General features: G+C 49.1%; 4 non-coding genes across 4 annotated transcripts; all 4 read left to right on the plus strand.

Annotated features, from left to right (window-relative positions):
• Positions 1-1,780: 1,780 nt before the first annotated feature.
• Positions 1,781-1,853, plus strand: Trnat-agu (transfer RNA threonine (anticodon AGU)). Its single transcript has one exon. It is a non-coding gene; the product is annotated as a tRNA-Thr (tRNA).
• Positions 1,854-6,283: 4,430 nt separating this feature from the next.
• Positions 6,284-6,356, plus strand: Trnat-agu (transfer RNA threonine (anticodon AGU)). Its single transcript has one exon. It is a non-coding gene; the product is annotated as a tRNA-Thr (tRNA).
• Positions 6,357-9,382: 3,026 nt separating this feature from the next.
• On the plus strand, positions 9,383-9,455 carry Trnat-agu (transfer RNA threonine (anticodon AGU)). The gene has a single exon. It is a non-coding gene; the product is annotated as a tRNA-Thr (tRNA).
• A 5,916-nt stretch (positions 9,456-15,371) lies between these two features.
• Trnat-agu (transfer RNA threonine (anticodon AGU)) lies at positions 15,372-15,444 on the plus strand. Its single transcript has one exon. It is a non-coding gene; the product is annotated as a tRNA-Thr (tRNA).
• Positions 15,445-22,945: the final 7,501 nt, after the last annotated feature.

Here is a 22,945-nt window from a genome sequence, read left to right on the forward strand (position 1 = left end):
CTCAGAGCGGTGTCCGAATTCTATTTTCGACGTTATACGTGCCACTTTCATTTTGGCCAACTACGATTCGATACAGAATGCACGAAACCTGAAAGACACCCTAACGGATACATAGAGAGTAGTGTTTGTCTGCTGAATAATGGGAGTGCAAGGGTCTGTGTCGTCTATATGGCTGTATGTAGCACCATTAGTCTTCGGGGGGGGCGGGCGTAGCTCAGATGGTAGAGCGCTCGCTTAGTATGCGAGAGGTGCTGGGATCAATACCCAGTGCCTCCAGAATTTTTAACACACCGACATGCGCACCTTGATATGCAAGTGGAATAATTCACAACCAGCAGATGTGTCTAGGAAGATAGAAGCGAATGATTAGCATCCACAATTGACAAGCGTGCTGTTATTAGTGCGCAGGAAGCGCCCTCCTCCCACGCCTACACTTAATTTAGAAACAGTACAAGTGTTCCCGTAAGATTCTCAAGCCTATGTCGGAAACATCTGCCTTGCGCCGAGTTCACGTAAATCCCACTGCACATTCCTATTCTTTGCGTGCAGTCAGCTGCTACTGGTGTTGTTAGTTGTGACTGCTGATAACAGATGCCGTAGCAATCAATTCATGGAGTGAGTTGTATGTTTTGCGATAGTCTGTCTCTGACAAGCAAGCACAGGTGACATAGGTGCGAACACAGGAAGCTTGCAGACCCTCGCTGCCTGCAGACACCGAGCAGCCACACTAGGAGGGCGGCCTAAGCCGTAGGCGAATTGTGCTCATTCGCTTTGGCGCGACGTCGAACTATAAATAATGCTGTCACTAGCGTGAGCGTCGTGGAAAGTCGGAAAAGTCGGCTGCGAGGGTGAGTGCCTAGTTTGGGGAGCGTTTCGTAGTATGCGCAGTGCAATGGAGACGCGGAAACTTGTTGTGGCCCAGTGTTTTGCAGTTGGACGACAAGATTGATACACAGTAGTAAAGAGCGAGGCACTGAGTTGGCATAAATAATGTAGTGCACAATGTGGCTCGAGATGTGTTTGTTACCTCAGGTGCTGTATAATTGTCTACAATGAGTGAAAACGGTGCAATTTGTGACGGCTCTTTCAATTTAAGACGTTAAAAACAGACGGAATTTGCATTTGTAATACCAGAGCATCGAAACTACTTGGAACTTTTGTGTATATGAACGGGTCCGCGCCCTTGTACTCTGCTCCCTTCACCGCTACAAACCAACCAACCAACGTGTCCGTGCGCATCTGAGTCGCAAAGAATGGGGAATAGCGCAGTTTGCTCGTGCATGGGGCGTAGCTAAGTTGGTAGAGCGTTCGCTTGGCATGTGAGAGGTCCAGGGTTCAAGCTGCGGCGCCTCCATTTTTTGTGGTCAGTGCATGGTAAGTGTTGGTCGCGGCGAACCTAAAGGCACGCAAGATGTTGCAAAGCCAGCGTCACAGACTGATATGATGTATACTGACGTAAGGAGAGCAAGATGTAAGTGTGGGGACCGGCTGTTATCGAGGTGTCATCGAGTGCAGATCTGTCTTAGGTATCGCGGCTTAACCTCATTGAAGTCTAGAGGGTGGACAACACGTTGGTCTTACTCAGAGCGGTGTCCGAATTCTATTTTCGACGTTATACGTGCCACTTTCATTTTGTCAACTACGATTCGATACAGAATGCACGAAACCTGAAAGACACCCTAACGGATACATAGAGAGTAGTGTTTGTCTGCTGAATAATGGGAGTGCAAGGGTCTGTGTCGTCTATATGGCTGTATGTAGCACCATTAGTCTTCGGGGGGCGGGCGTAGCTCAGATGGTAGAGCGCTCGCTTAGTATGCGAGAGGTACTGGGATCAATACCCAGTGCCTGCAGGATTTTTAACACACCTACATGCGCACCTTGATATGCAAGTGGAATACTTCACAGCCAGCAGATGTGTCTAGGAAGATACAAGCTTGCGCCGAGTTCACGTAAATCCCACTGCACATTCCTATTCTTTGCGTGCAGTCAGCTGCTACTGGTGTTGCTAGTTGTGACTGCTGATAACAGATGCCGTAGCAATCAATTCATGGAATGAGTTGTATGTTTTGCGATAGTCTGTCTCTGACAAGCAAGCACAGGTGACATAGGTGCGAACACAGGAAGCTTGCAGACCCTCGCTGCCTGCAGACACCGAGCAGCCACACTAGGAGGGCGGCCTAAGCCGTAGGCGAAATGTACTCATTCGCTTTGGCGCGACGTCGAACTATAAATAATGCTGTCACTAGCGTGAGCGTTGCGTGAGCGTCGTGGAAAGTCGGAAAAGTCGGCTGCGAGGGTGAGTGCCAAGTTTGGGGAGCGTTTCGTAGTATGCGCAGTGCAATGGAGACGCGGAAACTTGTTGTGGCCCAGTGTTTTGCAGTTGGACGACAAGATTGGTACACAGTAGTAAAGAGCGAGGCACTGAGTTGGCATAAATAATGTAGTGCACAATGGTTCTCGAGATGTGTTTGTTACCTCAGGTGCTGTATAATTGTCTACAATGAGTGAAAACGGAGCAATTTGTGACGGCTCTTTCAATTTAAGACGTTAAAAACAGACGGAATTTGCATTTGTAATACCAGAGCATCGAAACTACTTGGAACTTTTGTGTATATGAACGGGTCCGCGCCTTTGTACTCTGCTCCCTTCACCGCTACAAACCAACCAACCATCGTGTCCGTGCGCATCTGAGTCGCAAACAATGGGGAATAGCGCAGTTTGCTCGTGCATGGGGCGTACCTCAGTTGGTAGAGCGTTCGCTTGGCATGTGAAAGGTCCAGGGTTCAATGCGCGGCGCCTCCATTTTTTGTGGTCAGTGCATGGTAAGTGTTGGTCGCGGCGAACCTAAAGGCACGCAAGGTGTTGCAAAGCCAGCGTCACAGACTGATATGATGTATACTGACGTAAGGAGAGCAAGATGTAAGTGTGGGGACCGGCTGTTATCGAGGTGTCATCGAGTGCAGATCTGTCTTAGGTATCGCGGCTTAACCTCATTGAAGTCTAGAGGGTGGACAACACGTTGGTCTTACTCAGAGCGGTGTCCGAATTCTATTTTCGACGTTATACGTGCCACTTTCATTTTGTCAACTACGATTCGATACAGAATGCACGAAACCTGAAAGACACCCTAACGGATACATAGAGAGTAGTGTTTGTCTGCTGAATAATTGGAGTGCAAGGGTCTGTGTCGTCTATATGGCTGTATGTAGCACCATTAGTCTTCGGGGGGGGGGGGGGGGGGGGGGGGCGGGCGTAGCTCAGATGGTAGAGCGCTCGCTTAGTATGCGAGAGGTGCTGGGATCAATACCCAGTGCCTCCAGAATTTTTAACACACCGACATGCGCACCTTGATATGCAAGTGGAATAATTCACAACCAGCAGATGTGTCTAGGAAGATAGAAGCGAATGATTAGCATCCACAATTGACAAGCGTGCTGTTATTAGTGCGCAGGAAGCACCCTCCTCCCACGCCTACACTTAATTTAGAAACAGTACAAGTGTTCCCGTAAGATTCTCAAGCCTATGTCGGAAAGATCTGCCTTGCGCTGAGTTCACGTAAATCCCACTGCACATTCCTATTCTTTGCGTGCAGTCAGCTGCTACTGGTGTTGCTAGTTGTGACTGCTGATAACAGATGCCGTAGCAATCAATTCATGGAGTGAGTTGTATGTTTTGCGATAGTCTGTCTCTGACAAGCAAGCACAGGTGACATAGGTGCGAACACAGGAAGCTTGCAGACCCTCGCTGCCTGCAGACACCGAGCAGCCACACTAGGAGGGCGGCCTAAGCCGTAGGCGAAATGTACTCATTCGCTTTGGCGCGACGTCGAACTGTAAATAATGTTGTCACTAGCGTGAGCGTTGCGTGAGCGTCGTGGAAAGTCGGAAAAGTCGGCTGCGAGGGTGAGTGCCAAGTTTGGGGAGCGTTTCGTAGTATGCGCAGTGCAATGGAGACGCGGAAACTTGTTGTGGCCCAGTGTTTTGCAGTTGGACGATAAGATTGGTACACAGTAGTAAAGAGCGAGGCACTGAGTTGGCATAAATAATGTAGTGCACAATGGTTCTCGAGATGTGTTTGTTACCTCAGGTGCTGTATAATTGTCTACAATGAGTGAAAACGGAGCAATTTGTGACGGCTCTTTCAATTTAAGACGTTAAAAACAGACGGAATTTGCATTTGTAATACCAGAGCATCGAAACTACTTGGAACTTTTGTGTATATGAACGGGTCCGCGCCTTTGTACTCTGCTCCCTTCACCGCTACAAACCAACCAACCAACGTGTCCGTGCGCATCTGAGTCGCAAAGAATGGGGAATAGCGCAGTTTGCTCGTGCATGGGGCGTAACTAAGTTGGTAGAGCGTTCGCTTGGCATTTGAAAGGTCCAGGGTTCAAGCTGCGGCGCCTCCATTTTTTGTGGTCAGTGCATGGTAAGTGTTGGTCGCGGCGAACCTAAAGGCACGCAAGATGTTGCAAAGCCAGCGTCACAGACTGATATGATGTATACTGACGTAAGGAGAGCAAAATGTAAGTGTGGGGACCGGCTGTTATCGAGGTGTCATCGAGTGCAGATCTGTCTTAGGTATCGCGGCTTAACCTCATTGAAGTCTAGAGGGTGGACAACACGTTGGTCTTACTCAGAGCGGTGTCCGAATTCTATTTTCGACGTTATACGTGCCACTTTCATTTTGGCAACTACGATTCGATACAGAATGCACGAAACCTGAAAGACACCCTAACGGATACATAGAGGGTAGTGTTTGTCTGCTGAATAATGGGAGTGCAAGGGTCTGTGTCGTCTATATGGCTGTATGTAGCACCATTAGTCTTCGGGGGGGGGCTCAGATGGTAGAGCGCTCGCTTAGTATGCGAGAGGTACTGGGATCAATACCCAGTGCCTGCAGGATTTTTAACACACCTACATGCGCACCTTGATATGCAAGTGGAATACTTCACAGCCAGCAGATGTGTCTAGGAAGATACAAGCTTGCGCCGAGTTCACGTAAATCCCACTGCACATTCCTATTCTTTGCGTGCAGTCAGCTGCTACTGGTGTTGTTAGTTGTGACTGCTGATAACAGATGCCGTAGCAATCAATTCATGGAGTGAGTTGTATGTTTTGCGATAGTCTGTCTCTGACAAGCAAGCACAGGTGACATAGGTGCGAACACAGGAAGCTTGCAGACCCTCGCTGCCTACAGACACCGAGCAGCCACACTAGGAGGGCGGCCTAAGCCGTAGGCGAATTGTGCTCATTCGCTTTGGCGCGACGTCGAACTATAAATAATGCTGTCACTAGCGTGAGCGTTGCGTGAGCGTCGTGGAAAGTCGGAAAAGTCGGCTGCGAGGGTGAGTGCCAAGTTTGGGGAGCGTTTCGTAGTATGCGCAGTGCAATGGAGACGCGGAAACTTGTTGTGGCCCAGTGTTTTGCAGTTGGACGACAAGATTGGTACACAGTAGTAAAGAGCGAGGCACTGAGTTGGCATAAATAATGTAGTGCACAATGGTTCTCGAGATGTGTTTGTTACCTCAGGTGCTGTATAATTGTCTACAATGAGTGAAAACGGAGCAATTTGTGACGGCTCTTTCAATTTAAGACGTTAAAAACAGACGGAATTTGCATTTGTAATACCAGAGCATCGAAACTACTTGGAACTTTTGTGTATATGAACGGGTCCGCGCCTTTGTACTCTGCTCCCTTCACCGCTACAAACCAACCAACCATCGTGTCCGTGCGCATCTGAGTCGCAAACAATGGGGAATAGCGCAGTTTGCTCGTGCATGGGGCGTAGCTCAGTTGGTAGAGCGTTCGCTTGGCATGTGAAAGGTCCTGGGTTCAAGCCGCGGCGCTTCCATTTTTTGTGGTCAGTGCATGGTAAGTGTTGGTCGCGGCGAACCTAAAGGCACGCAAGATGTTGCAAAGCCAGCGTCACAGACTGATATTATGTATACTGACGTAAGGAGAGCAAGATGTAAGTGTGGGGACCGGCTGTTGTCGAGGTGTCATCGAGTGCAGATCTGTCTTAGGTATCGCGGCTTAACCTCATTGAAGTCTAGAGGGTGGACAACACGTTGGTCTTACTCAGAGCGGTGTCCGAATTCTATTTTCGACGTTATACGTGCCACTTTCATTTTGTCAACTACGATTCGATACAGAATGCACGAAACCTGAAAGACACCCTAACGGATACATAGAGAGTAGTGTTTGTCTGCTGAATAATGGGAGTGCAAGGGTGTGTGTCGTCTATATGGCTGTATGTAGCACCATTAGTCTTCGGGGGGGCGGGCGTAGCTCAGATGGTAGAGCGCTCGCTTAGTATGCGAGAGGTACTGGGATCAATACCCAGTGCCTGCAGGATTTTTAACACACCTACATGCGCACCTTGATATGCAAGTGGAATACTTCACAGACAGCAGATGTGTCTAGGAAGATACAAGCTTGCGCCGAGTTCACGTAAATCCCACTGCACATTCCTATTCTTTGCGTGCAGTCAGCTGCTACTGGTGTTGCTAGTTGTGACTGCTGATAACAGATGCCGTAGCAATCAATTCATGGAGTGAGTTGTATGTTTTGCGATAGTCTGTCTCTGACAAGCAAGCACAGGTGACATAGGTGCGAACACAGGAAGCTTGCAGACCCTCGCTGCCTGCAGACACCGAGCAGCCACACTAGGAGGGCGGCCTAAGCCGTAGGCGAAATGTACTCATTCGCTTTGGCGCGACGTCGAACTATAAATAATGCTGTCACTAGCGTGAGCGTTGCGTGAGCGTCGTGGAAAGTCGGAAAAGTCGGCTGCGAGGGTGAGTGCCAAGTTTGGGGAGCGTTTCGTAGTATGCGCAGTGCAATGGAGACGCGGAAACTTGTTGTGGCCCAGTGTTTTGCAGTTGGACGACAAGATTGGTACACAGTAGTAAAGAGCGAGGCACTGAGTTGGCATAAATAATGTAGTGCACAATGGTTCTCGAGATGTGTTTGTTACCTCAGGTGCTGTATAATTGTCTACAATGAGTGAAAACGGAGCAATTTGTGACGGCTCTTTCAATTTAAGACGTTAAAAACAGACGGAATTTGCATTTGTAATACCAGAGCATCGAAACTACTTGGAACTTTTGTGTATATGAACGGGTCCGCGCCTTTGTACTCTGCTCCCTTCACCGCTACAAACCAACCAACCATCGTGTCCGTGCGCATCTGAGTCGCAAACAATGGGGAATAGCGCAGTTTGCTCGTGCATGGGGCGTAGCTCAGTTGGTAGAGCGTTCGCTTGGCATGTGAAAGGTCCTGGGTTCAAGCAGCGGCGCCTCCATTTTTTGTGGTCAGTGCATGGTAAGTGTTGGTCGCGGCGAACCTAAAGGCACGCAAGATGTTGCAAAGCCAGCGTCACAGACTGATATGATGTATACTGACGTAAGGAGAGCAAGATGTAAGTGTGGGGACCGGCTGTTATCGAGGTGTCATCGAGTGCAGATCTGTCTTAGGTATCGCGGCTTAACCTCATTGAAGTCTAGAGGGTGGACAACACGTTGGTCTTACTCAGAGCGGTGTCCGAATTCTATTTTCGACGTTATACGTGCCACTTTCATTTTGGCAACTACGATTCGATACAGAATGCACGAAACCTGAAAGACACCCTAACGGATACATAGAGAGTAGTGTTTGTCTGCTGAATAATGGGAGTGCAAGGGTCTGTGTCGTCTATATGGCTGTATGTAGCACCATTAGTCTTCGGGGGGGGGGGGGGGGGCGGGGCGGACTCAGATGGCAGAGCGCTCGCTTAGTATGCGAGAGGTACTGGGATCAATACCCAGTGCCTGCAGGATTTTTAACACACCTACATGCGCACCTTGATATGCAAGTGGAATACTTCACAGCCAGCAGATGTGTCTAGGAAGATACAAGCTTGCGCCGAGTTCACGTAAATCCCACTGCACATTCCTATTCTTTGCGGGCTCAGATGGTAGAGCGCTCGCTTAGTATGCGAGAGGTACTGGGATCAATACCCAGTGCCTGCAGGATTTTTAACACACCTACATGCGCACCTTGATATGCAAGTGGAATACTTCACAGCCAGCAGATGTGTCTAGGAAGATACAAGCTTGCGCCGAGTTCACGTAAATCCCACTGCACATTCCTATTCTTTGCGTGCAGTCAGCTGCTACTGGTGTTGTTAGTTGTGACTGCTGATAACAGATGCCGTAGCAATCAATTCATGGAGTGAGTTGTATGTTTTGCGATAGTCTGTCTCTGACAAGCAAGCACAGGTGGCATAGGTGCGAACACAGGAAGCTTGCAGACCCTCGCTGCCTGCAGACACCGAGCAGCCACACTAGGAGGGCGGCCTAAGCCGTAGGCGAATTGTGCTCATTCGCTTTGGCGCGACGTCGAACTATAAATAATGCTGTCACTAGCGTGAGCGTCGTGGAAAGTCGGAAAAGTCGGCTGCGAGGGTGAGTGCCAAGTTTGGGGAGCGTTTCGTAGTATGCGCAGTGCAATGGAGACGCGGAAACTTGTTGTGGCACAGTGTTTTGCAGTTGGACGACAAGATTGGTACACAGTAGTAAAGAGCGAGGCACTGAGTTGGCATAAATAATGTAGTGCACAATGTGGCTCGAGATGTGTTTGTTACCTCAGGTGCTGTATAATTGTCTACAATGAGTGAAAACGGAGCAATTTGTGACGGCTCTTTCAATTTAAGACGTTAAAAACAGACGGAATTTGCATTTGTAATACCAGAGCATCGAAACTACTTGGAACTTTTGTGTATATGAACGGGTCCGCGCCTTTGTACTCTGCTCCCTTCACCGCTACAAACCAACCAACCAACGTGTCCGTGCGCATCTGAGTCGCAAAGAATGGGGAATAGCGCAGTTTGCTCGTGCATGGGGCGTAGCTAAGTTGGTAGAGCGTTCGCTCGGCATGTGAAAGGTCCAGGGTTCAAGCTGCGGCGCCTCCATTTTTTGTGGTCAGTGCATGGTAAGTGTTGGTCGCGGCGAACCTAAAGGCACGCAAGATGTTGCAAAGCCAGCGTCACAGACTGATATGATGTATACTGACGTAAGGAGAGCAAGATGTAAGTGTGGGGACCGGCTGTTATCGAGGTGTCATCGAGTGCAGATCTGTCTTAGGTATCGCGGCTTAACCTCATTGAAGTCTAGAGGGTGGACAACACGTTGGTCTTACTCAGAGCGGTGTCCGAATTCTATTTTCGACGTTATACGTGCCACTTTCATTTTGGCAACTACGATTCGATACAGAATGCACGAAACCTGAAAGACACCCTAACGGATACATAGAGAGTAGTGTTTGTCTGCTGAATAATGGGAGTGCAAGGGTCTGTGTCGTCTATATGGCTGTATGTAGCACCATTACTCTTCGGGGGGGCGGGCGTAGCTCAGATGGTAAAGCGCTCGCTTAGTATGCGAGAGGTACTGGGATCAATACCCAGTGCCTGCAGGATTTTTAACACACCTACATGCGCACCTTGATATGCAAGTGGAATACTTCACAGCCAGCAGATGTGTCTAGGAAGATACAAGCTTGCGCCGAGTTCACGTAAATCCCACTGCACATTCCTATTCTTTGCGTGCAGTCAGCTGCTCCTGGTGTTGCTAGTTGTGACTGCTGATAACAGATGCCGTAGCAATCAATTCATGGAGTGAGTTGTATGTTTTGCGATAGTCTGTCTCTGACAAGCAAGCACAGGTGACATAGGTGCGAACACAGGAAGCTTGCAGACCCTCGCTGCCTGCAGACACCGAGCAGCCACACTAGGAGGGCGGCCTAAGCCGTAGGCGAAATGTACTCATTCGCTTTGGCGCGACGTCGAACTATAAATAATGCTGTCACTAGCGTGAGCGTCGTGGAAAGTCGGAAAAGTCGGCTGCGAGGGTGAGTGCCAAGTTTGGGGAGCGTTTCGTAGTATGCGCAGTGCAATGGAGACGCGGAAACTTGTTGTGGCCCAGTGTTTTGCAGTTGGACGACAAGATTGGTACACAGTAGTAAAGAGCGAGGCACTGAGTTGGCATAAATAATGTAGTGCACAATGGTTCTCGAGATGTGTTTGTTACCTCAGGTGCTGTATAATTGTCTACAATGAGTGAAAACGGAGCAATTTGTGACGGCTCTTTCAATTTAAGACGTTAAAAACAGACGGAATTTGCATTTGTAATACCAGAGCATCGAAACTACTTGGAACTTTTGTGTATATGAACGGGTCCGCGCCTTTGTACTCTGCTCCCTTCACCGCTACAAACCAACCAACCATCGTGTCCGTGCGCATCTGAGTCGCAAACAATGGGGAATAGCGCAGTTTGCTCGTGCATGGGGCGTAGCTCAGTTGGTAGAGCGTTCGCTTGGCATGTGAAAGGTCCTGGGTTCAAGCCGCGGCGCCTCCATTTTTTGTGGTCAGTGCATGGTAAGTGTTGGTCGCGGCGAACCTAAAGGCACGCAAGATGTTGCAAAGCCAGCGTCACAGACCGATATGATGTATACTGACGTAAGGAGAGCAAGATGTAAGTGTGGGGACCGGCTGTTATCGAGGTGTCATCGAGTGCAGATCTGTCTTAGGTATCGCGGCTTAACCTCATTGAAGTCTAGAGGGTGGACAACACGTTGGTCTTACTCAGAGCGGTGTCCGAATTCTATTTTCGACGTTATACGTGCCACTTTCATTTTGGCAACTACGATTCGATACAGAATGCACGAAACCTGAAAGACACCCTAACGGATACATAGAGAGTAGTGTTTGTCTGCTGAATAATGGGAGTGCAAGGGTCTGTGTCGTCTATATGGCTGTATGTAGCACCATTAGTCTTCAGGGGGGGGGCGGGCGTAGCTCAGATGGTAGAGCGCTCGCTTAGTATGCGAGAGGTACTGGGATCAATACTCAGTGCCTGCAGGATTTATAACACACCTACATGCGCACCTTGATATGCAAGTGGAATACTTCACAGCCAGCAGATGTGTCTAGGAAGATACAAGCTTGCGCCGAGTTCACGTAAATCCCACTGCACATTCCTATTCTTGGCGTGCAGTCAGCTGCTACTGGTGTTGTTAGTTGTGACTGCTGATAACAGATGCCGTAGCAATCAATTCATGGAGTGAGTTGTATGTTTTGCGATAGTCTGTCTCTGACAAGCAAGCACAGGTGACATAGGAGCGAACACAGGAAGCTTGCAGACCCTCGCTGCCTGCAGACACCGAGCAGCCACACTAGGAGGGCGGCCTAAGCCGTAGGCGAATTGTGCTCATTCGCTTTGGCGCGACGTCGAACTATAAATAATGCTGTCACTAGCGTGAGCGTTGCGTGAGCGTCGTGGAAAGTCGGAAAAGTCGGCTGCGAGGGTGAGTGCCAAGTTTGGGGAGCGTTTCGTAGTATGCGCAGTGCAATGGAGACGCGGAAACTTGTTGTGGCCCAGTGTTTTGCAGTTGGACGACAAGATTGGTACACAGTAGTAAAGAGCGAGGCACTGAGTTGGCATAAATAATGTAGTGCACAATGGTTCTCGAGATGTGTTTGTTACCTCAGGTGCTGTATAATTGTCTACAATGAGTGAAAACGGAGCAATTTGTGACGGCTCTTTCAATTTAAGACGTTAAAAACAGACGGAATTTGCATTTGTAATACCAGAGCATCGAAACTACTTGGAACTTTTGTGTATATGAACGGGTCCGCGCCTTTGTACTCTGCTCCCTTCACCGCTACAAACCAACCAACCAACGTGTCCGTGCGCATCTGAGTCGCAAAGAATGGGGAATAGCGCAGTTTGCTCGTGCATGGGGCGTAGCTAAGTTTGTAGAGCGTTCGCTTGGCATGTGAAAGGTCCAGTGTTCAAGCTGCGGCGCCTCCATTTTTTGTGGTCAGTGCATGGTAAGTGTTGGTCGCGGCGAACCTAAAGGCACGCAAGATGTTGCAAAGCCAGCGTCACAGACTGATATGATGTATACTGACGTAAGGAGAGCAAGATGTAAGTGTGGGGACCGGCTGTTATCGAGGTGTCATCGAGTGCAGATCTGTCTTAGGTATCGCGGCTTAACCTCATTGAAGTCTAGAGGGTGGACAACACGTTGGTCTTACTCAGAGCGGTGTCCGAATTCTATTTTCGACGTTATACGTGCCACTTTCATTTTGGCCAACTACGATTCGATACAGAATGCACGAAACCTGAAAGACACCCTAACGGATACATAGAGAGTAGGGTTTGTCTGCTGAATGATGGGAGTGCAAGGGTCTGTGTCGTCTCTATGGCTGTATGTAGCACCATTAGTCTTCGGGGGGGCGGGCGTAGCTCAGATGGTAGAGCGCTCGCTTAGTATGCGAGAGGTGCTGGGATCAATACCCAGTGCCTCCAGAATTTTTAACACACCTACATGCGCACCTTGATATGCAAGTGGAATACTTCACAGCCAGCAGATGTGTCTAGGAAGATACAAGCTTGCGCCGAGTTCACGTAAATCCCACTGCACATTCCTATTCTTTGCGTGCAGTAAGCTGCTACTGGTGTTGTTACTTGTGACTGCTGATAACAGATGCCGTAGCAATCAATTCATGGAGTGAGTTGTATGTTTTGCGATAGTCTGTCTCTGACAAGCAAGCACAGGTGACATAGGTGCGAACACAGGAAGCTTGCAGACCCTCGCTGCCTGCAGACACCGAGCAGCCACACTAGGAGGGCGGCCTAAGCCGTAGGCGAAATGTACTCATTCGCTTTGGCGCGACGTCGAACTATAAATAATGCTGTCACTAGCGTGAGCGTCGTGGAAAGTCGGAAAAGTCGGCTGCGAGGGTGAGTGCCAAGTTTGGGGAGCGTTTCGTAGTATGCGCAGTGCAATGGAGACGCGGAAACTTGTTGTGGCCCAGTGTTTTGCAGTTGGACGACAAGATTGGTACACAGTAGTAAAGAGCGAGGCACTGAGTTGGCATAAATAATGTAGTGCACAATGGTTCTCGAGATGTGTTTGTTACCTCAGGTGCTGTATAATTGTCTACAATGAGTGAAAACGGAGCAATTTGTGACGGCTCTTTCAATTTAAGACGTTAAAAACAGACGGAATTTGCATTTGTAATACCAGAGCATCGAAACTACTTGGAACTTTTGTGTATATGAACGGGTCCGCGCCTTTGTACTCTGCTCCCTTCACCGCTACAAACCAACCAACCATCGTGTCCGTGCGCATCTGAGTCGCAAACAATGGGGAATAGCGCAGTTTGCTCGTGCATGGGGCGTAGCTCAGTTGGTAGAGCGTTCGCTTGGCATGTGAAAGGTCCTGGGTTCAAGCAGCGGCGCCTCCATTTTTTGTGGTCAGTGCATGGTAAGTGTTGGTCGCGGCGAACCTAAAGGCACGCAAGATGTTGCAAAGCCAGCGTCACAGACTGATATGATGTATACTGACGTAAGGAGAGCAAGATGTAAGTGTGGGGACCGGCTGTTATCGAGGTGTCATCGAGTGCAGATCTGTCTTAGGTATCGCGGCTTAACCTCATTGAAGTCTAGAGGGTGGACAACACGTTGGTCTTACTCAGAGCGGTGTCCGAATTCTATTTTCGACGTTATACGTGCCACTTTCATTTTGGCAACTACGATTCGATACAGAATGCACGAAACCTGAAAGACACCCTAACGGATACATAGAGAGTAGTGTTTGTCTGCTGAATAATGGGAGTGCAAGGGTCTGTGTCGTCTATATGGCTGTATGTAGCACCATTAGTCTTCGGGGGGGGGGGGGGGGGGGGGCGGGGCGGACTCAGATGGCAGAGCGCTCGCTTAGTATGCGAGAGGTACTGGGATCAATACCCAGTGCCTGCAGGATTTTTAACACACCTACATGCGCACCTTGATATGCAAGTGGAATACTTCACAGCCAGCAGATGTGTCTAGGAAGATACAAGCTTGCGCCGAGTTCACGTAAATCCCACTGCACATTCCTATTCTTTGCGGGCTCAGATGGTAGAGCGCTCGCTTAGTATGCGAGAGGTACTGGGATCAATACCCAGTGCCTGCAGGATTTTTAACACACCTACATGCGCACCTTGATATGCAAGTGGAATACTTCACAGCCAGCAGATGTGTCTAGGAAGATACAAGATTGCGCCGAGTTCACGTAAATCCCACTGCACATTCCTATTCTTTGCGTGCAGTCAGCTGCTACTGGTGTTGTTAGTTGTGACTGCTGATAACAGATGCCGTAGCAATCAATTCATGGAGTGAGTTGTATGTTTTGCGATAGTCTGTCTCTGACAAGCAAGCACAGGTGGCATAGGTGCGAACACAGGAAGCTTGCAGACCCTCGCTGCCTGCAGACACCGAGCAGCCACACTAGGAGGGCGGCCTAAGCCGTAGGCGAATTGTGCTCATTCGCTTTGGCGCGACGTCGAACTATAAATAATGCTGTCACTAGCGTGAGCGTCGTGGAAAGTCGGAAAAGTCGGCTGCGAGGGTGAGTGCCAAGTTTGGGGAGCGTTTCGTAGTATGCGCAGTGCAATGGAGACGCGGAAACTTGTTGTGGCACAGTGTTTTGCAGTTGGACGACAAGATTGGTACACAGTAGTAAAGAGCGAGGCACTGAGTTGGCATAAATAATGTAGTGCACAATGTGGCTCGAGATGTGTTTGTTACCTCAGGTGCTGTATAATTGTCTACAATGAGTGAAAACGGAGCAATTTGTGACGGCTCTTTCAATTTAAGACGTTAAAAACAGACGGAATTTGCATTTGTAATACCAGAGCATCGAAACTACTTGGAACTTTTGTGTATATGAACGGGTCCGCGCCTTTGTACTCTGCTCCCTTCACCGCTACAAACCAACCAACCAACGTGTCCGTGCGCATCTGAGTCGCAAAGAATGGGGAATAGCGCAGTTTGCTCGTGCATGGGGCGTAGCTAAGTTGGTAGAGCGTTCGCTCGGCATGTGAAAGGTCCAGGGTTCAAGCTGCGGCGCCTCCATTTTTTGTGGTCAGTGCATGGTAAGTGTTGGTCGCGGCGAACCTAAAGGCACGCAAGATGTTGCAAAGCCAGCGTCACAGACTGATATGATGTATACTGACGTAAGGAGAGCAAGATGTAAGTGTGGGGACCGGCTGTTATCGAGGTGTCATCGAGTGCAGATCTGTCTTAGGTATCGCGGCTTAACCTCATTGAAGTCTAGAGGGTGGACAACACGTTGGTCTTACTCAGAGCGGTGTCCGAATTCTATTTTCGACGTTATACGTGCCACTTTCATTTTGTCAACTACGATTCGATACAGAATGCACGAAACCTGAAAGACACCCTAACGGATACATAGAGAGTAGTGTTTGTCTGCTGAATAATGGGAGTGCAAGGGTCTGTGTCGTCTATATGGCTGTATGTAGCACCATTACTCTTCGGGGGGGCGGGCGTAGCTCAGATGGTAAAGCGCTCGCTTAGTATGCGAGAGGTACTGGGATCAATACCCAGTGCCTGCAGGATTTTTAACACACCTACATGCGCACCTTGATATGCAAGTGGAATACTTCACAGCCAGCAGATGTGTCTAGGAAGATACAAGCTTGCGCCGAGTTCACGTAAATCCCACTGCACATTCCTATTCTTTGCGTGCAGTCAGCTGCTACTGGTGTTGCTAGTTGTGACTGCTGATAACAGATGCCGTAGCAATCAATTCATGGAGTGAGTTGTATGTTTTGCGATAGTCTGTCTCTGACAAGCAAGCACAGGTGACATAGGTGCGAACACAGGAAGCTTGCAGACCCTCGCTGCCTGCAGACACCGAGCAGCCACACTAGGAGGGCGGCCTAAGCCGTAGGCGAAATGTACTCATTCGCTTTGGCGCGACGTCGAACTATAAATAATGCTGTCACTAGCGTGAGCGTCGTGGAAAGTCGGAAAAGTCGGCTGCGAGGGTGAGTGCCAAGTTTGGGGAGCGTTTCGTAGTATGCGCAGTGCAATGGAGACGCGGAAACTTGTTGTGGCCCAGTGTTTTGCAGTTGGACGACAAGATTGGTACACAGTAGTAAAGAGCGAGGCACTGAGTTGGCATAAATAATGTAGTGCACAATGGTTCTCGAGATGTGTTTGTTACCTCAGGTGCTGTATAATTGTCTACAATGAGTGAAAACGGAGCAATTTGTGACGGCTCTTTCAATTTAAGACGTTAAAAACAGACGGAATTTGCATTTGTAATACCAGAGCATCGAAACTACTTGGAACTTTTGTGTATATGAACGGGTCCGCGCCTTTGTACTCTGCTCCCTTCACCGCTACAAACCAACCAACCATCGTGTCCGTGCGCATCTGAGTCGCAAACAATGGGGAATAGCGCAGTTTGCTCGTGCATGGGGCGTAGCTCAGTTGGTAGAGCGTTCGCTTGGCATGTGAAAGGTCCTGGGTTCAAGCCGCGGCGCCTCCATTTTTTGTGGTCAGTGCATGGTAAGTGTTGGTCGCGGCGAACCTAAAGGCACGCAAGATGTTGCAAAGCCAGCGTCACAGACCGATATGATGTATACTGACGTAAGGAGAGCAAGATGTAAGTGTGGGGACCGGCTGTTATCGAGGTGTCATCGAGTGCAGATCTGTCTTAGGTATCGCGGCTTAACCTCATTGAAGTCTAGAGGGTGGACAACACGTTGGTCTTACTCAGAGCGGTGTCCGAATTCTATTTTCGACGTTATACGTGCCACTTTCATTTTGGCAACTACGATTCGATACAGAATGCACGAAACCTGAAAGACACCCTAACGGATACATAGAGAGTAGTGTTTGTCTGCTGAATAATGGGAGTGCAAGGGTCTGTGTCGTCTATATGGCTGTATGTAGCACCATTAGTCTTCAGGGGGGGGGCGGGCGTAGCTCAGATGGTAGAGCGCTCGCTTAGTATGCGAGAGGTACTGGGATCAATACTCAGTGCCTGCAGGATTTATAACACACCTACATGCGCACCTTGATATGCAAGTGGAATACTTCACAGCCAGCAGATGTGTCTAGGAAGATACAAGCTTGCGCCGAGTTCACGTAAATCCCACTGCACATTCCTATTCTTTGCGTGCAGTCAGCTGCTACTGGTGTTGTTAGTTGTGACTGCTGATAACAGATGCCGTAGCAATCAATTCATGGAGTGAGTTGTATGTTTTGCGATAGTCTGTCTCTGACAAGCAAGCACAGGTGACATAGGAGCGAACACAGGAAGCTTGCAGACCCTCGCTGCCTGCAGACACCGAGCAGCCACACTAGGAGGGCGGCCTAAGCCGTAGGCGAATTGTGCTCATTCGCTTTGGCGCGACGTCGAACTATAAATAATGCTGTCACTAGCGTGAGCGTTGCGTGAGCGTCGTGGAAAGTCGGAAAAGTCGGCTGCGAGGGTGAGTGCCAAGTTTGGGGAGCGTTTCGTAGTATGCGCAGTGCAATGGAGACGCGGAAACTTGTTGTGGCCCAGTGTTTTGCAGTTGGACGACAAGATTGGTACACAGTAGTAAAGAGCGAGGCACTGAGTTGGCATAAATAATGTAGTGCACAATGGTTCTCGAGATGTGTTTGTTACCTCAGGTGCTGTATAATTGTCTACAATGAGTGAAAACGGAGCAATTTGTGACGGCTCTTTCAATTTAAGACGTTAAAAACAGACGGAATTTGCATTTGTAATACCAGAGCATCGAAACTACTTGGAACTTTTGTGTATATGAACGGGTCCGCGCCTTTGTACTCTGCTCCCTTCACCGCTACAAACCAACCAACCAACGTGTCCGTGCGCATCTGAGTCGCAAAGAATGGGGAATAGCGCAGTTTGCTCGTGCATGGGGCGTAGCTAAGTTTGTAGAGCGTTCGCTTGGCATGTGAAAGGTCCAGTGTTCAAGCTGCGGCGCCTCCATTTTTTGTGGTCAGTGCATGGTAAGTGTTGGTCGCGGCGAACCTAAAGGCACGCAAGATGTTGCAAAGCCAGCGTCACAGACTGATATGATGTATACTGACGTAAGGAGAGCAAGATGTAAGTGTGGGGACCGGCTGTTATCGAGGTGTCATCGAGTGCAGATCTGTCTTAGGTATCGCGGCTTAACCTCATTGAAGTCTAGAGGGTGGACAACACGTTGGTCTTACTCAGAGCGGTGTCCGAATTCTATTTTCGACGTTATACGTGCCACTTTCATTTTGGCCAACTACGATTCGATACAGAATGCACGAAACCTGAAAGACACCCTAACGGATACATAGAGAGTAGGGTTTGTCTGCTGAATGATGGGAGTGCAAGGGTCTGTGTCGTCTCTATGGCTGTATGTAGCACCATTAGTCTTCGGGGGGGCGGGCGTAGCTCAGATGGTAGAGCGCTCGCTTAGTATGCGAGAGGTGCTGGGATCAATACCCAGTGCCTCCAGAATTTTTAACACACCTACATGCGCACCTTGATATGCAAGTGGAATACTTCACAGCCAGCAGATGTGTCTAGGAAGATACAAGCTTGCGCCGAGTTCACGTAAATCCCACTGCACATTCCTATTCTTTGCGTGCAGTCAGCTGCTACTGGTGTTGTTAGTTGTGACTGCTGATAACAGATGCCGTAGCAATCAATTCATGGAGTGAGTTGTATGTTTTGCGATAGTCTGTCTCTGACAAGCAAGCACAGGTGACATAGGTGCGAACACAGGAAGCTTGCAGACCCTCGCTGCCTGCAGACACCGAGCAGCCACACTAGAAGGCGGCCTAAGCCGTAGGCGAATTGTGCTCATTCGCTTTGGCGCGACGTCGAACTATAAATAATGCTGTCACTAGCGTGAGCGTTGCGTGAGCGTCGTGGAAAGTCGGAAAAGTCGGCTGCGAAGGTGAGTGCCTAGTTTGGGGAGCGTTTCGTAGTATGCGCAGTGCAATGGAGACGCGGAAACTTGTTCTGGCCCAGTGTTTTGCAGTTGGACGACAAGATTGATACACAGTAGTAAAGAGAGAGGCACTGAGTTGGCATAAATGATGTAGTGCACAATGTTTCTCGAGATGTGTTTGTTACCTCAGTTGCTGTATAATTGTCTACAATGAGTGAAAACGGAGCAATTTGTGACGGCTCTTTCAATTTAAGACGTTAAAAACAGACGGAATTTGCATTTGTAATACCAGAGCATCGAAACTACTTGGAACTTTTGTGTATATGAACGGGTCCGCGCCTTTGTACTGTGCTCCCTTCACCGCTACAAACCAACCAACCAACGTGTCCGTGCGCATCTGAGTCGCAAAGAATGGGGAATAGCGCAGATAGCTCGTGCATGGGGCGTAGCTAAGTTGGTAGAGCGTTCGCTCGGCATGTGAAAGGTCCAGGGTTCAAGCTGCGGCGCCTCCATTTTTTGTGGTCAGTGCATGGTAAGTGTTGGTCGCGGCGAACCTAAAGGCACGCAAGATGTTGCAAAGCCAGCGTCACAGACTGATATGATGTATACTGACGTAAGGAGAGCAAGATGTAAGTGTGGGGACCGGCTGTTATCGAGGTGTCATCGAGTGCAGATCTGTCCTAGGTATCGCGGCTTAACCTCATTGAAGTCTAGAGGGTGGACAACACGTTGGTCTTACTCAGAGCGGTGTCCGAATTCTATTTTCACGTTATACGTGCCACTTTCATTTTGGCAACTACGATTCGATACAGAATGCACGAAACCTGAAAGACACCCTAACAGATACATAGAGAGTAGTGTTTGTCTGCTGAATAATGGGAGTGCAAGGGTCTGTGTCGTCTATATGGCTGTATGTAGCACCATTAGTCTTCGGGGGGGCGGGCGTAGCTCAGATGGTAGAGCGCTCGCTTAGTATGCGAGAGGTACTGGGATCAATACTCAGTGCCTGCAGGATTTATAACACACCTACATGCGCACCTTGATATGCAAGTGGAATACTTCACAGCCAGCAGATGTGTCTAGGAAGATACAAGCTTGCGCCGAGTTCACGTAAATCCCACTGCACATTCCTATTCTTTGCGTGCAGTCAGCTGCTACTGGTGTTGTTAGTTGTGACTGCTGATAACAGATCAAGTAGCAATCAATTCATGGAGTGAGTTGTATGTTTTGCGATAGTCTGTCTCTGACAAGCAAGCACAGGTGACATAGGAGCGAACACAGGAAGCTTGCAGACCCTCGCTGCCTGCAGACACCGAGCAGCCACACTAGGAGGGCGGCCTAAGCCGTAGGCGAATTGTGCTCATTCGCTTTGGCGCGACGTCGAACTATAAATAATGCTGTCACTAGCGTGAGCGTTGCGTGAGCGTCGTGGAAAGTCGGAAAAGTCGGCAGGGAGGGTGAGTGCCAAGTTTGGGGAGCGTTTCGTAGTATGCGCAGTGCAATGGAGACGCGGAAACTTGTTGTGGCCCAGTGTTTTGCAGTTGGACGACAAGATTGGTACACAGTAGTAAAGAGCGAGGCACTGAGTTGGCATAAATAATGTAGTGCACAATGGTTCTCGAGATGTGTTTGTTACCTCAGGTGCTGTATAATTGTCTACAATGAGTGAAAACGGAGCAATTTGTGACGGCTCTTTCAATTTAAGACGTTAAAAACAGACGGAATTTGCATTTGTAATACCAGAGCATCGAAACTACTTGGAACTTTTGTGTATATGAACGGGTCCGCGCCTTTGTACTGTGCTCCATTCACCGCTACAAACCAACCAACCAACGTGTCCGTGCGCATCTGAGTCGCAAAGAATAGGGAATAGCGCAGTTTGCTCGTGCATGGGGCGTAGCTAAGTTTGTAGAGCGTTCGCTTGGCATGTGAAAGGTCCAGTGTTCAAGCTGCGGCGCCTCCATTTTTTGTGGTCAGTGCATGGTAAGTGTTGGTCGCGGCGAACCTAAAGGCACGCAAGATGTTGCAAAGCCAGCGTCACAGACTGATATGATGTATACTGACGTAAGGAGAGCAAGATGTAAGTGTGGGGACCGGCTGTTATGGAGGTGTCATCGAGTGCAGATCTGTCTTAGGTATCGCGGCTTAACCTCATTGAAGTCTAGAGGGTGGACAACACGTTGGTCTTACTCAGAGCGGTGTCCGAATTCTATTTTCGACGTTATACGTGCCACTTTCATTTTGGCCAACTACGATTCGATACAGAATGCACGAAACCTGAAAGACACCCTAACGGATACATAGAGAGTAGTGTTTGTCTGCTGAATGATGGGAGTGCAAGGGTCTGTGTCGTCTATATGGCTGTATGTAGCACCGTTAGACTTCGGGGGGGCGGGCGTAGCTCAGATGGTAGAGCGCTCGCTTAGTATGCGAGAGGTGCTGGGATCAATACCCAGTGCCTCCAGAATTTTTAACACACCTACATGCGCACCTTAATATGCAAGTGGAATACTTCACAGCCAGCAGATGTGTCTAGGAAGATACAAGCTTGCGCCGAGTTCACGTAAATCCCACTGCACATTCCTATTCTTTGCGTGCAGTCAGCTGCTACTGGTGTTGTTAGTTGTGACTGCTGATAACAGATGCCGTAGCAATCAATTCATGGAGTGAGTTGTATGTTTTGCGATAGTCTGTCTCTGACAAGCAAGCACAGGTGACATAGGTGCGAACACAGGAAGCTTGCAGACCCTCGCTGCCTGCAGACACCGAGCAGCCACACTAGGAGGGCGGCCTAAGCCGTAGGCGAATTGTGCTCATTCGCTTTGGCGCGACGTCGAACTATAAATAATGCTGTCACTAGCGTGAGCGTCGTGGAAAGTCGGAAAAGTCGGCTGCGAGGGTGAGTGCCAAGTTTGGGGAGCGTTTCGTAGTATGCGCAGTGCAATGGAGACGCGGAAACTTGTTGTGGCCCAGTGTTTTGCAGTTGGACGACAAGATTGGTACACAGTAGTAAAGAGCGAGGCACTGAGTTGGCATAAATAATGTAGTGCACAATGTGGCTCGAGATGTGTTTGTTACCTCAGGTGCTGTATAATTGTCGACAAGGAGTGAAAACGGAGCAATTTGTGACGGCTCTTTCAATTTAAGACGTTAAAAACAGACGGAATTTGCATTTGTAATACCAGAGCATCGAAACTACTTGGAACTTTTGTGTATATGAACGGGTCCGCGCCTTTGTACTCTGCTCCCTTCACCGCTACAAACCAACCAACCAACGTGTCCGTGCGCATCTGAGTCGCAAAGAATGGGGAATAGCGCAGTTTGCTCGTGCATGGGGCGTAGCTAAGTTGGTAGAGCGTTCGCTTGGCATGTGAAAGGTCCAGGGTTCAAGCTGCGGCGCCTCCATTTTTTGTGGTCAGTGCATGGTAAGTGTTGGTCGCGGCGAACCTAAAGGCACGCAAGATGTTGCAAAGCCAGCGTCACAGACTGATATGATGTATACTGACGTAAGGAGAGCAAGATGTAAGTGTGGGGACCGGCTGTTATCGAGGTGTCATCGAGTGCAGATCTGTCTTAGGTATCGCGGCTTAACCTCATTGAAGTCTAGAGGGTGGACAACACGTTGGTCTTACTCAGAGCGGTGTCCGAATTCTATTTTCGACGTTATACGTGCCACTTTCATTTTGGCCAACTACGATTCGATACAGAATGCACGAAACCTGAAAGACACCCTAACGGATACATAGAGAGTAGTGTTTGTCTGCTGAATAATGGGAGTGCAAGGGTCTGTGTCGTCTATATGGCTGTATGTAGCACCATTAGTCTTCGGGGGGGGCGGGCGTAGCTCAGATGGTAGAGCGCTCGCTTAGTATGCGAGTGGTGCTGGGATCAATACCCAGTGCCTCCAGAATTTTTGACACACCTACATGCGCACCTTGATATGCAAGTGGAATACTTCACAGCCAGCAGATGTGTCTAGGAAGATACAAGCTTGCGCCGAGTTCACGTAAATCCCACTGCACATTCCTATTCTTTGCGTGCTGTAAGCTGCTACTGGTGTTGTTAGTTGTGACTGCTGATAACAGATGCCGTAGCAATCAATTCATGGAGTGAGTTGTATGTTTTGCGATAGTCTGTCTCTGACAAGCAAGCACAGGTGACATAG

This window comes from Schistocerca gregaria, chromosome 10, assembly GCF_023897955.1.
Source record: "Schistocerca gregaria isolate iqSchGreg1 chromosome 10, iqSchGreg1.2, whole genome shotgun sequence".
Classification (NCBI taxonomy): Eukaryota; Metazoa; Arthropoda; class Insecta; order Orthoptera; family Acrididae; genus Schistocerca; species Schistocerca gregaria.